The sequence below is a fragment of the Gigantopelta aegis genome, chromosome 2 (genome assembly GCF_016097555.1).
Source record: "Gigantopelta aegis isolate Gae_Host chromosome 2, Gae_host_genome, whole genome shotgun sequence".
Lineage (NCBI taxonomy): Eukaryota > Metazoa > Mollusca > Gastropoda > Neomphalida > Peltospiridae > Gigantopelta > Gigantopelta aegis.
In genome coordinates, this window is record NC_054700.1 from 42,207,083 (window position 1) to 42,221,184 (window position 14,102).

At 36.9% G+C, this 14,102-nt stretch overlaps 1 long non-coding RNA gene across 1 annotated transcript in view; it reads right to left on the reverse strand.

Moving 5' to 3' along the window:
* Window positions 1-3,569: 3,569 nt before the first annotated feature.
* LOC121378380 overlaps window positions 3,570-14,102 on the reverse strand; it is a 35,355-nt gene continuing 24,822 nt past the window's right edge. Inside the window, exon 3 of the long non-coding RNA XR_005958720.1 lies at window positions 3,570-3,799. This is a non-coding gene — a long non-coding RNA (uncharacterized LOC121378380). The remainder of the gene's footprint in view (window positions 3,800-14,102) is intronic.

Genomic DNA, 14,102 nt, shown 5'->3' on the forward strand with positions numbered 1-14,102 from the left:
TAGATGGGAAAGTCTACTCAATCAAGGGTTTTACAGCATTATTTACAGTAATGAAGCAGGGCGGCTGATAATGTCCATTAACATTGTAAAATAGTCGCGATAGGTTACGCCACAATACCCTGTGATCTTAAAAAAACTGGCACGTATTTTGTACGTATGTCTAGACCGTGGTAATCACTTACCTGGTCGATACCCTGCAATATACACCTGCCAATCAGGAATCACATGTGCAGGCCACAGAAAGAAAGGAACCAATTAACTAAAACAACACTCCTATTCTCAAGTCAGCCCGTGGATGAAACATAATAGTTATTTCGACACCGACAGTAGTGGTTTATTTTGTATTGAACTTCATGTTACTTTGGGGCTTCGGGCGATGAGGAACGTTTTTGTGACGTATTCCGCCCGAAGATTAAAAACATTACTTAAAATTATTATTGTTTTCTACACGTTTTTTTAAAAACATATTTAAATACATCGTACTGTGATGTATCCTGATGCCAAATCCCATGTTTGTATATGCCATATTTAATTACTTATTGACGTTTCCTTCTTTGGATGGTGAATACAGATTTTGTTATGTAGGCCTACAGCCCTAACATGAAAAATCTTTTTTTTTCCAAAAAAATAAATAAATAAATATTTCTACATTTTTGTTTTAACATATATAAATACATCATGCTGAGGTGTATCTTTGTGCCAAATATGTACAATGTACACCTCGGCATTCGCAACCGAGTACTGTTTTTGTCTCCAGGTAACGTTCGGGCTCCGGGCTGTAAATAGGCTGACACCAAAGTACTATGCGGTGTTGGTGTCCAATCTTTTCTTTTGCGATAAAATACATGCGTCTTTCTTCGCATACGATCCTTTGGAAAACCATAAAAAGACAATCCCGATCGTTTAAACTGTTTATTTTTACACCAAAAGGCTGCGCAGTACGGCACTGTTGGACTGAAAAGATCGTAAGCCCCTTACTCCATATATAAACAGTTAACAACAATGGAAGAGTACAGTGGCTCTGACGTCACTTCCCTTTTTTTCCTAACGCTCACGAATAAATATGCATAAATCGTACTTTGATACTGATTAGCGTAATTTCTTCATTTTAAGTTAACTACACGTATTTTATTGTTATAAAGTTATTTGTATATTATTTTTATATCATTTTGCTTTTAAAATGAGCTATAATATGGTCTCGTGTCATGTTTCCTTTAAGGGGGATCAATCCCATGACCCACCATACCTCAAACAAGCACACTACCACTGAGCTACATCCCATCCCTGTTGACAGTTAATGAATGAATGTTTAATGATGCCCTAGCACAAAAATAGAGATTGGTTATTAGGTGTCAAACAAAGGTATCCCCTGAAGACAATGCAGCAAAAGAAATTGTTTTATCATCATGTGTCTGCAATCACAAGGTAATTGTGACACAAGGAACATATTGTCGACACGTCCTGGTTAAGCTATATCTTCCTTAGGAGGGTGGTTATTTTAACAACAACCTTTCCACATAGGACAGCACATACCAAGGCTTCTGATACACCAGTCGTGAAACACTGGTTGAAAGAGAAAATAAGGCCAATGTTCTATTACTGAGCAAAAACTGAGTCCTTTTCCTTCCACAAAGTTAAACCTTGCTCTGTATTGAAGAAGAGATAATTTACATGACTGGTACTGAACAAAAAGGAATTTAACTTCAATAACTTTCCCTTCAGAATCAGTAGCTGGAAACCGAGAGACCTGATCTGATGGAAAGTTTTATCGTTGATCTATGTATTCAAGTGTGAAAGAAGAAAGGAAAGGAATGTTTGTTTTGAAATAGCTCAGCACATTTCAAACTACAGCTATGTGGTGTTTAACATATGGTAATTTCGACACTTGGTCAAGTGATATAAAGAAAGAGTAAACCCATTGCCACCATATATAGGCAGCTTCTTCTATAGAAACAACGTCAAGAGATCTTTTGTACAAGTTTTATTTTGTTTAATGACACCACTAGAGAACACATTGATTTATTAATCATCAGGTACTGGATGTCAAACATTTTACACTTCTGTCATAAAGTCTCAGTGGAAATCTGCTAAATTTTGTCCGTCATCAACAAAACAGGCCTCGGTGGCGTCATGACAGGCCATCGGTCTACAGGCTGGTAGGTACTGGGTTCAGATCCCAGTCGAGGCATGGGATTTTTAATCGAGATACAGATTCCAAACCCTGAGTGAGTGTTCCGCAAGGCTCAATGGGTATGTGTAAACCACTTGCACCGACCAGTGATCCATAACTGGTTCAACAAAGGCCATGGTTTGTGCTATCCTGCCTGTGGGAAGCGCAAATAAAAGATCCCTTGCTGCCTGTCGTAAAAAGAGTAGCCTATGTGGAGACAGCGGGTTTCCTCTAAAAACAGTGTCAGAATGACCATATGTTTGACATCCAACAGCCGATGATAAGATAAAAAATCACTGTGCTCTAGTGGCGTCGTTAAATAAAAACAAACTTTACTTTTTTCACATTGGCATGAAAGTATTACAGTAACATCCATCTATCTTACAAACAAGGACTCAGTTTTTGCTCAGTGATAATACATTAGCCTGATGCCAGTGCATTGTCATGATCTGATGAAGGCAAGTCTGAACCTATAAGTTTTAAAGGGACATAACCTAGTTTTTAAACACTAAGGCATATTTTTGACTATTATAGCCATTTTTCATAACTGAAATCATACTTTACTTAGATTGTATGTTTTAGATTATCCATTTCTGTACATTCGAAGTGTTTTTGGTCATCCTGGTGTTTTTAATATCATAAAATGCATTTCTTATATTTTAAAAAACGCACATACATCTCAGAAGTAACAGTTATGGAGTCGAGTTTTTGTCTATTTTTAGAGGGTATTTCACTATTTCAAAGTCACAGACTCATGTTTCACTCAATTGTAACTTTATCCAAATGTGTTACAGATTTGTAGATTAACTAAACTAAATTCTTCACAGGTTGAAACTAGGGTCTGTCCCTTTAACATCCATCCATCTCACACACAAAAAACCGACTCAATTTGTTCTCAGTGATAGAACATTGGCCTGATATCACTGGATCGACTGATGCAAGTCTGAATAAAACTATGTTTGTTTATTTTTTTCAATTCAAAAGATACAGTGTTGTCCAGTCGTAACTGTTCATTTTTTTTTTTTTTAGGAAGACAAAACAAAAGTTACACTGACCACAGCACTCTATGCCACTGTCATGTCCAATGAATTAACATGCACACATCATCAACACGTTCAAGCATACTCATCGTGTGGCAACAATTCAACCAAGGCCAAGCTGTGGTTTAAGACAACAGATATTTATGTGAATGCTTCATATTTAGGAGTAGACCTGGTGAAAAACACACCACGGACATTTGCCTTATTTGAGATTTTTATGTATTTTGATTACACATTCTATGGATTTATGGGCAGCCACATTAAATCTGCAGTAATTTCTGAGTCAACAATAACGCTTGCTTTGTCCACACCGATCTTCTAACTACACATTAATAACTGGGAAAACCAAACAACTGAACTATACTCAGGGCCATAAAATGTCACAGATATGGGCCGATTTATTTATACAATAACATGGCCGAGGCAGGCACACATGTAGCAGACGTGAGCTACAGCAGGTTCTGTGGTGGAGGAAGACACACCTCACCTGTGCAAACCGTGCTCCACCATGTACTGGCCTGGCTCTTCCACTAGGAACATACAGCTTGCACTTGATGAACCTCTTCAGTCTTAAACACTTCACTCAGGACTGTGTAAGGATATAGGCAAAAAAAAAGAGTTTATTTAGTGCAGTCTGTTTTTAAAATACAACCAGTCATAGGTCTTATAAGGCTGGTAGGTACTGGGTTTGCATCTCTGTACTGGCTCCAACATAATGACTGAATGGGGATCGAGGTGCAAGGCCACTACATGTATACTGACTTCAGTAACACATCCTGGCCAGACAGCCCAGATTGCTTGAGCCATAAGTGGTTTGGATGTAAGCATGAAAATCAAGTAAAAATTAACACACACACACACACACACACACACGCACGCACGCGCACGCACGCGCACGCACGCACACACACACACACACACACACACACACACACACACACACACACACACACACACACTAGCCAGTACCAGGTCTGCCCACTGTGTCATGCATGTAAGCGGGATCGACCGCATAGATTGTAGGCCCCATGCATGTGGTTGAGTTAAACAGCATCCTTTTTATGGATGTCTGGATAGCTCATAATGCATCGTGTTTAGTCTGCAATTTGCGGGCGATACGGTACCATAGGTTCAAATCCCAGCAATGGCATGGGACAATTTGTGAGGCCAGAAAGGATTTAATTATCCCTTGTGCCAGTGCGTTAATATCTATCTCGACATACATAGAATATATACAGTCATACATCAATACATACATACATATGCATATGCATATGCATATGCATATGCATATGCATATACGTGTACTTATAATTATAATTGTCAAAAAAAAAGCATGCATGAATCAGTGAAAAATAAGGAAAAGCTATTGCGATATGCATTAAAACAAAACTTGTTAACCTAATCAATTTTAGTGATAATACCTTCAAACACCAGTGTTTTCATACAGAATGCGTAAAAAAGACACAACACGCAGTTCATCATCTAAAAACACTTGAGTATACTATAACTACTTCAACCTTGAAATATACGCTATATTCACAAGACTCTGCTTCCTAGAACATTCACTTTAAACAAACCATACACCCCAGCAGCTATATGGTAAGTTCATGACTAAACCAAACAAAATTCAAACATGAAAAGAATTCACGATCATTCCCCACAAGTAATCAATAATCCCCCAATATTTACCTTAATTTGAATGAATTAAACTGTAGCTTCCACCAAGTTAAAGGAATGCATAAACATTAAAGCCCGAATTAACTGAATCATTTCCTGGGGGGACCCTGTCACTCTGGGTATGTTTGCCAGGCAATACAAGCCCACTGGAGGCTTGTTATGCAATCGAGTTAAATCAATATTGATAGAGACTCAAGCTCCAATGGATCGAGGCCAGTGAACCTCCGGGATTGTGACAACGACTTGATCTGATAGTGATGCTTGGTAACTCACTGAACCGAATAATTACTGATATCATATCAGTCAACTGGTAGTAATGCTCAAACAGTTAGACTGGACACTTGAACAAGAATAGTGAAATATTAATGTGACATATCTGTAATGAAAAGGGGCTTTCGCCGTGTGTGGTATATGTGTGTCAGGGACATGGGTACCCTAAGGATCTGATGCTAAAAATGCTTGAACAGTTTGTCTGGCTGCTTAAACACTGAAATATTAATGTGACATATCTGTAATGAAAAGGGGCTTTCGCCGTGTGTGGTATATGTGTGTCAGGGACATGGGTACCCTAAGGATCTGATGCTAAAAATGCTTGAACAGTTTGTCTGGCTGCTTAAACACTTATATATTAATGTGACATATCTGTAAAGAAAATGGGTTTCATGGTGTGTGGTATATGTGACATGGAAGTGGTATCCTAAGGATCTGGGCCCCGATTCACGAAGCAATCTTAGCTTTAAGATCACCTTAAGTGCATAACTACCTTATAAATGCTCTTACGTTGATCATAGCACTAAAACAGCTTCGTGGAATGGGGCCCTGGTGCTATAATGTTCAAACAGACTGGCTGTTTAAACCGGGACACTCAAATATTAACGTGACCAGGGCTTCTAAAATGTTTATAAAATCCACTAGCCATGGGATTAGTGATTAATTTTTTTTTACTAGCCACAATAAAAAATTCACTAGCCGTAATTTACTTTAAGTTAATACAATTTTATTAAATAATAGTAATAATGAGATATGTTGCATAAAGAGGGAGACAGAGCTTAAAAACACTAACATTGGGGGTTCGGGGTAGGGGAAGGATATCCATATTTACAAAATAGACTTTATTGCAATATTTGACTAATGTTTTTTACTAGTCGTTGGGCATGGCAATAGTAGTTATTTACTAGCCCAACATATTGAATATCACTAGCCATGGAGTGGGCCTTCCATAATCTAGAAGCCCTGGTGACATATCTGTAATGAAAAGATGTGTCTAGAGTCAGGTATACTAAGCAGCTGATTATTTATACAGTCTGGTCGCCAAAAGAAGAATACTCAAATAGTAATGTAACTTATCTTGTGATATTTCTTCTAACATCCAATTAAGGTTCAAGCACACTGTTCATGGTTTCATGTTAGTATCTAATAAGAGAGAAGTCAATGTAGTAGCCATACTCCTACCCACTGAGCTATTAAAAACCTGCTCTGAATGGGAACCTAGGGCGGGACGTAGCCCAGTGGTACAGAACTCGCTTGATGCGCAGTCGGTGTGGGATCAATCCCCGTCAGTGGGCCCATTGGGCTATTTCTCGTTCAAGCCAGTGCACCATGACAAGGTATATCAAAGGCTGTGGTATGTACTATCCTGTCTGTGGGATGGTTCATATAAAAGATCCCTTGCTGCTAATTGAAAAGAGTAGCCCATGAAGTGGCGACAGCGGGTTTCCTCTCTCAATATCTGTGTGGTCCTTAACCATATGTTTGACACCATATAACTGTAAATAATATGTGTTGAGTGCGTCGTTAAATAAAACATTTCTTTCTTTCTTTCTGAATGGGAACCAATACCGGGAAATGAACCTATTACTTAACAGTTTTCAAGTCCAATGGCTTAACACCACTGAAGCTGATAAAAAAAATTAGGGCTTCATGGTGTGTGGTGGTTTTGGAGTGGAGTACCCTAAGGAGCTGTTTTCGTAACTGAATTGTACTGCCCCGAGATGGGAGATTAGTGGAAATAATTGAAGAACAAGTTCTATGTGAAGTGATTCAAGACGAAGAACAATATGTCCTGTTAGTCTGGTGTTTGTGTAACTGATGCTGGGCGATGTAGCATCAGTAATGAACAATTTGAAAACAATCAGCCAATTCTGAGCTAACGAAGTGAACAATGGTTGACAAATCTGCCATTTTAGAGCTAACTAAAGATTAAATCTCCTTCAGTGAACTTCATAATTAAAAGAATGAATATGAATAATATAAATAAACCACAAGTGTTATTTCTATGAAGTAAAGAATAGTTCAGTAGTGGCAGATGTGTCAAAAAAGAAGAGAAAAAAAGAAGAGTCTCCCTAGCCTAATGGAATTGTGACACGTGCTTGTCTTATGGCCTGGGTCAGCTATCCATGTTTTTACTGTCAGGGTGGTAGCTAAGCCAATAAATTCCAATGGTTCATTACTCCATAGGTCCTTTATTCCGAGAATAAATCTTTAACTTTAACTAATGACCCTTTTATCTAGAAAAACATCCTGAAATCTTCAAGCAGGGTTTCTGCCATTGGGTATGAAGGGTAAAATTATGTACCCTAAAATCTTGTAAATTAATGGATATATTTTGATAATTTTTTAGAAAATCATAGCTAGAGAACCGATGTTTAAAATTTGTCAAAGCATATGAAATTCTGTGTTTAATTTCAAAAGATTTCACACCGATAACCATCAAGTAGGGGAAGTTATGATCTGTTTAGTTTTCACTACGTACCCTCAAAGAAAGAGATATCTAGAATATCCCCTAATACAGAAATTTAATATACCTACCATACATGTAGTTTGCCTTTCTTGAGACTTTTTGTGCTTAATTATTTCATTTATGCTTCTAATGTGTTTTAAAACGGAAATGAGAAATATTGGAGATTCTAAAAAATAGGATGTATTCTGAACATCAAACACGAGATAAAACTTCTGTCTTGAATAGTTCTGAGGGAATTAGATGATGTGCTCATGACACACATACTCAAGCCTTCTGTGAACTTAAACACATGTCAAACAGTTGATTGATTAAAAAAAAAAAAAAAAAGCATACACAGACGAATGCAAAGACCAATGTAATCAACTGGCCAATTTGAAAGCACTTTGAGTGACAAATGCAAATGATGCACATCTTTTGCAGCTTGTCGCACAGATGATCTAAGAAGAGAGTAAAGACAAATATTTATCTGCCACTTTTTGCAGTACTTGCGACACCTTGCCTTCGAAAGATATATACTTGGGCTATTTACTTTGCATTTAGCTTCATCAAGAATCTAAACCGTGTACGACAAATCTGACCTCATGCACTGCGTAATGAACTGCAAACATTTTCACACATTTACGAGTGCACCCTGTTACATTACTTTAAATGCAAAAGAAATAGTTACATTTGCATGCCACAGCCGCAACTTCGTGTGATTAAATAAAATTATTTCTAAATGCTAATTTACTAGGAAATCTTTAATCTTTATCACTCTTATTAACAGCAGGTTATGGAAAGAACCAAGTGGAATATTAAAAAACACCAAAAAACACCAACAAACATTAATTGGGCTACAGCATGCTGACATTTGAAATAAAACTCATAGTTAAATGACAATTTATTGAGCTTTTACATTTGAAATAAAATGGATAGTCAAATGACAATTTACTGACATTAAAAAAATATTTCCTAAACCTTAATAATTATAATAAAAAGTATATGAAAAAAAGCATAGAAAATAAATGCCAGACCCCACCAATAAAATAAGTAAAATAAAAATAATTCATTTTTTAAAGAAGATAAACAAAAAAAAAAGTCACATATAAGACCTTCCAATAATAATGTTTTTAAAAGTAAAAGTATACAAACATGCCTGCATATGAACTAAAATTTTAAGCTTTTTGTTTTACTTTTGTCTATCTTTTATAATCAATTCATAAAGAAATGTCAATCTCACAAAGTTCATTTGTGATGTGACTATAACTCTCATTTATTTAGTCATACTATTCTGCCAATACAAACTGGAAAATAAATCTAATATAAAAAAAGCATTCTGAGAGTACTGCTAAAGCAATACATCTCCCCTACCGGGCCTAAAAAAAATTCATATCTCCTAAGTTCAAGGACCACAACTCTGTCACAAATGGGCAAATCTCCATTAAAGTCAAATCTGACTGTTACTTTAAGTGACAAAGCTGTATACACACAATTTCAGCTCAATATCTTGAGACACTGCAAAACAAACTAAAAACAAATGTCTGTAACTCTATATATGGTACAGATAAACAGACCGGCAGACAGATGGAGACAAAACTATAGACTGTTAACTCGTTTATTATCCTCTATTTATATTTACCGTAGTGGGAGATGTGTATACAGTATAGAGAATACTTAGAGAGTTTCTATAAGAGACCACTGATACTGCAGTTAATTAGTGTATTTTCAATCGTACATTTGAAAACACATTATTATACATTTTTATAATCGATCATCACATTAATATATAGAGTCGAACCAATCAATTTGTTTTATATAATAATCAATCATTGGGACATCACTACCGTAGTTCACCAGATAGGTAATAAACAAAAACAGCTCTGGCTGCTTCACCCTCATGTGACTATTTCTGGAACAGGTCCTATCAAAATTACCAACTCCCCCCCCGCCCAAAAACAAAACCACCCAAAAAAACTGAACTATAACATATCCAACCGTAAAAAAAATACAAAAATACATTTTTTTTTTTTTTTTACCAAGTATACTATACTTATCTCTTGGATTTCTCAAAACATGCAAAAATTAGAAAGTAAAAAAACAAACGAAAAAAACCCTCAACTGCTGCAGGGATTCTTATGGTGTGTAAATTGCGAACTGTTTGGTGCAAGCAGCGAAGGCAGGTGACACACAAGTGCCATCTTCAAACAGAGGGAACCCGCCGCCGGGCTTGGTTAGTTCAGTTAATTCTTCAGTCAATATTTTAGGTGTTTCTTGAGTAACCAAGACTTGGATCTGCACACATGATTACTTAATACCGTTGGGTGGGCAAATATCTACTGCTAGTGAACTTTTACTTCTACATGCTGACGCGCTGGGCACAACCAGCTTCCAGACAGGATCGTACATGTAGCAAATGTCAATGACTTCAGATGGTGCTGTATCATAAATGTATCATGTATTAATACCGGTACAGTAAAAGTTCTATAAATTGTAATTTGTCTGATCAAGAAGAAACTTTCTCTCATCCTCAGGTATATAGGACAGAGCTACCCCATGAAAGAAAGCTGTGTAAGAAATTTCTATCTTACATGGGATATCACACGCTTGTATTTAACATGACGTTGTTGGTAATATATGACATCATATTAATGTGAGATGATGAAGTGAGGTCATTAGACACAGTTTTAAATTATATATATATATAATGTTTTGTTATTAAAACCTTCATTTTAAACGATATCTAGTTAATTTGTAGTGTTAAATTTTATCGGCAAGCCTCGTCCCAGGTTGAAATTTCCACCACCTCGGGTGTACTTTTTCTATCCCACATGACCACATATGATGGAGTCTTATATTTCACAACCCTGGCCATGATGGCTACATTTTCTTTTGGAAAGGCAAGTGATCACTTCCCTCCATACTCACCTGGAAAGTTTTAAGAGAGTTGCAATTTGATTGCCTTGCATTAAATTTCTTAAAATGGAATTTCACTTAAAACGTCATGTGATTGCTTGCCTGACATCATTTTACTCATGGCGAAGACTGCAAATTAAATGTCCATATTTTCAGGCATTATTTTGTTGGACCACTTACTAGGTCAAAGCTGCCATGTGGTCTTGATCTTAATGTAATTTACATTTCTTATACACAAGAGTCATATCTGGACTAAAAACTAAAAATATATACAATTTTTAATACATTAGGGACACTGTACTAGTATATATCTCATTGAAAGAAACACAAAGAATCTTGTGAATTCAATCGTCTCTTTCATGATGTGACAAGTTCTTATGACTTCTTAAGTACCATGTCACCATGTTGTGAAACTCGAGGCAAATACCAGCATACAATCCCTCTTGTCCACAATTAGTTCCCATTTGCTCCTGACTATACTTTTATGTTTACTCAGGGTTTGACACACATAATAACACATCTCTGAACAAACAACGGAAATGCTCAAAGGAAAAAAATTCAAATTACTACTCACACAAAATGTTAGTTGCTATCAGATTGCTGTGCTCAGGTAGTAAAAGCACATTTTTCTAAATCCATGGAAAATATCTTATGGCTTGATAAAGCATCATTTATCATCCAAGGGATGTAATAAGCAGATGGTATGCACACATACCAAATTAATGTAGCAGAAGCAAACAGAGTTATCTTTTGGAAGACACTTGATGGGTGATAAAGATAGGTATCCAGGTCATTCTGGATGTCAGAACAATGAAGAGGGATTAACTAGAGAGTGTACTACTAATATCTCAGACGTTCTCTTCAGACAATGGGAATACAATTATGCAATTACTGTCACAAAAGAGTCTTGCTGTCTGCAACACACCGCCTCTGCCAATTCAGCTAAAAGTCTGTGTCATTCAAGGTGCTGTGGTCAGATTTTTAGCCAATTTTCCTTCTCAAGGCCATTTAATTGGTTTGCACTTCCAATACAAGAAAGAAAGAAATGTTTTATTTAACGACACACTCAACACATTTTATTTACGGTTATATGGCATCAGACATATGGTTAAGGACCACACAGATTTTGAGAGATAACCCGCTGTCGCCACTACACATGTACATGGGCTACTCTTTCCGATTAGCAGCAAGGGATCTTTTATTTGCACTTCCCACAGGCAGGATAGCACAAACCATGGCCTTTGTTGAACCAGTTATGGATCACTGGTCAGTGCAAAAGTTTGTTTTATTTAACGACACCACTAGAGCACATTGATTTTTTATCTTATCATCGGCTATTGGACGTCAAACATATGGTCATTCTGACACTGTTGTTAAGAGGAAACCCGCTGTCACCACATAGGCTACTCTTTTACGATAGGCAGCAAGGGATCTTTTATTTGCGCTTCCCACAGGTAGGATAATACAAACCATGGCCTTTGTTGAACCAGTTATGGATCAATGGTTGGTGTAAGTGGTTTACACCTACCCACTAAGCCTTGCGGAGCACTCACTCAGGGTTTGGAGTCGGTATCTCGATTAAAAATCCCATGCCTAGACTGGGATCCGAACCCAGTAACTACCAGCCTGTAGACCGATGGCCTAACCACAACGCCACCGAGGCCGGTTTCCAATACAAGATGCATAAAGAAAGATGTATATGTCCTTGTACTCTGTCCCGGACAGACACTCAAGATAGCTGATGGATAGTGCGTGAAGCATAATTGGATATAAGCATGAAAATAACTATAAATGAATGAACTTGTCAGAAACATACAAATCCTGATTTAAATTAAGAGCCGTAACCAACAGTGTTTAACGCAGAAGAAGAAGAAGAAGAAAAATGAATGAATCTATTCTTGCATCTTCATGAGTATGTCGAGAGGTTAAAAACATAAGCTACATGTAGCCTAGCTATGTTTTCATCAGGGTTGTTCCAGAAGTGATCATTATGGGCAGCTGAAGAAGCACCCTATTTTTTTTTTTTAGCTGCTAGGTCTACAACATCTTATCCACATCTATTTTGTGGGTGATAGATTTTTTTTTTTTAAATCGCCCCCTTTCTCCATTGTGATAAGTTGTTAAAGTTTGTTTTATTTAGTGACACCACAAAAGCACATTGATTTATTAATCATCGGCTATTAGATGTCAAACATTTGGTAATTTTAGCAAATAGTCATAGAGAGAAAACCTGCTATATTTTTCCATAAGTAGCAAGTGATCTTTAATAAGCATCATCCCACAGACAGCATATCACATACTACAGCCTTTGAAATACCAGTTGTGGTGCACTGGCTGGAACGAGAAATAGCCAATGGGCCCACCGACGGGGATCGATCCCAGACTGACCACGTGTCGGATGAGCACCAAGTCCCACTCCTGAGAGGAGATGATTATATCTGCTAAATAACAATACTATCAGACACCCTGCACCTGATTAAGCCAATAGCACAGCAGCTGGGAATGCCATGTCCAATGCAAAGATGGCCACAAAGAATCTGTCAAAGTTGGAAAAACATTAACTGACGTTTTGAATTGATGACAAGTTTAACAAGATGACAGATGAATGATTCAACCTGTCAGGATGGAAAGAAAAAGGTGGACATAAAATTTGAGAAAAACACACACACACACATGTGCGCATGCACACACACACACACAAACACACATACATGGGCACACACAAAACAAAAAGTGGACATTTATTAAAAAATAAAATAAAAATCAAGTAAAAGTCAATTTAAAGTGCAAAATGAAAAAAAAACCTTCTTCAATATGAATATCCAAAGTGACATCACTATATACACATGTACGGTAGAGTTAAAATTCCACAAGAAGTTTGTTTTGTTTAACGACACCACTAGAGCACTGTGATTTTATTAATCAGCTATTGGATTTTGCCAGTAAATAAATATTTAAGCTTTACAGTAGTTTATTATTTTCATATCGGTCTCACATAACATATTGTAAATCCAGCCAATGACAGTTACATTTGTACAGAGATTACATACAACACATTTTATCAAATACCCTCTCACCCACCAACCCATAGTATACCGATAAGCACTGCATTACCAATTTAACTGTCAAAAAAAAAGCTGTAATAGCCAAACAAAATATACTAAATTATAACTACTGCAATCAAATTAAATTTTGTCTGAAATAAATAGGGAGGCTTTAAAGCAATTTATTATGTTCAATGACATTTTCATTTATATTAACATGTCGCACAACAGAGTTTGTTAAATATTCTCTCACCCACCAGACTTACTGTGCTGTACCAATAAGTACTATATTACCAGGTGATTGGTCATGTAGTCTGACAGCCCGTCGACAGTCATATTAACACCTGAATTTAGTTTTAAAAGTGAAAACACTGTGATCAGCTTTACACCTGTACAGATCATAAATTGCCCAAAGAACATGATAAGGACCCGATAAAGACCCGTCAAGGCCCCGACAGAGAGATCTGTGAGATCCACTTTTATCAGAGCCGTTTAGTAGGACTTTGTAAACAGGACTTACCACATAAAGCGTGAGA